General features: G+C 40.7%; 1 pseudogene; it reads right to left on the minus strand.

Moving 5' to 3' along the window:
- Positions 1–995: 995 nt before the first annotated feature.
- On the minus strand, positions 996–1,264 carry LOC101553560 (non-histone chromosomal protein HMG-17-like; annotated as a pseudogene).
- Between the last annotated feature and the right edge of the window lie 1,109 nt (positions 1,265–2,373).

The following is a 2,373-nucleotide window of genomic DNA, read 5'->3' on the forward strand; positions in this document are numbered from 1 at the left end:
ATTTCAGGCAGGACATGGGCAGACAATCGTTAACAGTATACAATAACTTTCAAACTCCCTTCTTCAATGGACTACCAAAATCAGAAAGTTACTATAAAACTCAATGACATCTTCATTTGATGCTCTGAACAGCGAAAGTTTAGAGTGAGGGTTGACATTTCACACTTAATATGTTGTTTAACATCTTTTCACAAGCCAACTCTGACTTTCAAGAAATGAAAGAAAAGTGGCAGAATGATCAATCTGAAGATCCACAATCTAACAAAGGAATTATTCTCTCTCTCTCTCTCTCTCTCTCTCTCTCTCTCTCTCTCTCTCTCTCTCTCTCTCTCTCTTTTGCGTTTTGGGTCACAAAAACCCGCGATGCTCGGCGGTTACTCCTGGCTCTGCACTCAGAAATTACTCCTGGCAGTGCTCATGGGACCATATGGAATGCTGGGAATCGAATCCGGATTGACCACATGCAAGGCAAACGCCCTATACGCTGTGCTATAGTTTCAGCCCCAGAAACCACTCTTTTGAGGGCTGCCGGCTCAGTTGGCGCACTGCAAAGTCCAGATGGCCTGACTTCCTGGTAACCACTCTTTGAGAGTCTAGGCTCAACAGGTCTCCTGGGTAAGGGAGTCAAGTCTATGCTGAAGTCAAAGAGGAACACAGGACATAGAAACATATTTTAGTTTTTCCCCAAGACAAGGTGTTGGGTGCCAAGGTGGCTACCATGTCAGATCAAGCAACCCCTCCTCTTGGAAATCAAGAGAAAGTCTCTCAAAACAAGTGGGGGAAAGTTGTTTTTCCCCAGGGTTATCCAGTTTTGGAGACCATCTAGTAGTGACTAATGTCCTTCCCCCAAACAACAATGAAGTGTTCTGTGCTAACAACATAGCTTAAAAAAAAAAAGCAAATCAAAATTCTACATTTTTATAAAACTTGATAAAAAATAATATTTCAAACTGTACAGTCACCAGAAGTACACAGTTCTCAAAAATGCACACACTTCACTTGGCATCTCCAGCACCTTCAGCTTTCTGTGCCTGGTCTGTTTGACATCTCCATTTTCTGCAGGGTTATTTCCATCCTTGCCAGCATCAGCCTTCCCCTTCTTCCCTTTGGGTACCTTCTCTCCCTTCTTTGCAGGGGCCATTTTAGGCTTGGGCTCGGGCTCTGGAACAGGTTTAGCTGATAACCTTGCAGATCTTCTCTGTAGTTCATCCTTCACCTTGGCTTTATCTCTTTTAGCATCCCTTGCAGCCTTTCTCTTCGGCATGGTGGCGACAGCGGCGGGACGTGGGTGCTGGACGCGAGGTGCAGCCAGCGGTGCGCGGGCTTTGGTCAGTCCACGGGTCGTTCTCGCCTCTTTTTCTTCACACTGCCCGGGCTCCGGAGGGTTTATAAAGTTTTTATAGCGCTGGGAGCTACGTACCAGTTCGTCCCCAGCCATTCTTCATGCCTGCTATTAAGAGTAAAATTTCTGCCTGAAAAACTTTTCAGGTCAGGAGTAATTTTGATCTACATAACTTTTTTTCAGTCTGAGATTTTTGGGGAAAAATCTTAGTAGTTGAAATATGCTTTGCACTACTGTGAATGTATCCTTTCCCGTGTAGCTCAATTACCTAGAGCAATTACGGAGGCCGATGTTCCATTCACTCTATGGTAGAAGTCTCTTGCTTTCCATCTTCTCAATTCTCACACTGTAGACTGAGACTTTGACCCACCACCTTGAGGCAGTTCTTGAGTTCTAGGTACCACACAAGAGAAATCCCCGCATCCAAGGTCAACCCTTGGAGAAAGTGTTTATTATCTTCTACTTGAAAACAGTACTCTTACATAAGTACCGAGGAAAGAGGCTATTTTAGAGAAATTGAGAACACCATGCATAATGAGAAAACAGATGAATTTTCCCAAACTTACAGATGAAGACAAATCCTTGGGGAATGTTTCCAATAAAACAGAAGTAAATAAACTATCTTAAAAACACCTTAAACCAATAGTCATAATGATGCTCACTGAAATAAGTTAAAAAATGGAAGATTTATTTCATTAAGAACATAGAAAATATAAGAAAAATCCAAACAGAATGCATAAAGCTAAATAGTTATTGAACAAAAAATGCAACAGATAACAAGCATAACTGGAGAAACTAAAGATTGAGTTTGATAACTTAAAGATTGAATAGTGAAAATAATCTCTAAAGACAAATTAGAAGAAAAGGAAGTTTGCAAAGCAAAAATAAGAAAAAAAAAACATGTGGACTGTCTTAATCAGTATAACATTTGCATTACATGACTTCCAAAAAGAGAAAAAAAAAGGAGAAAACTACTTTTTTCCTGTGAAAATAATATTGATAATTCTCCTAAATAGGAAAATTCAAGCAAA

Source organism: Sorex araneus, chromosome 1 (genome assembly GCF_027595985.1).
Source record: "Sorex araneus isolate mSorAra2 chromosome 1, mSorAra2.pri, whole genome shotgun sequence".
Lineage (NCBI taxonomy): Eukaryota > Metazoa > Chordata > Mammalia > Eulipotyphla > Soricidae > Sorex > Sorex araneus.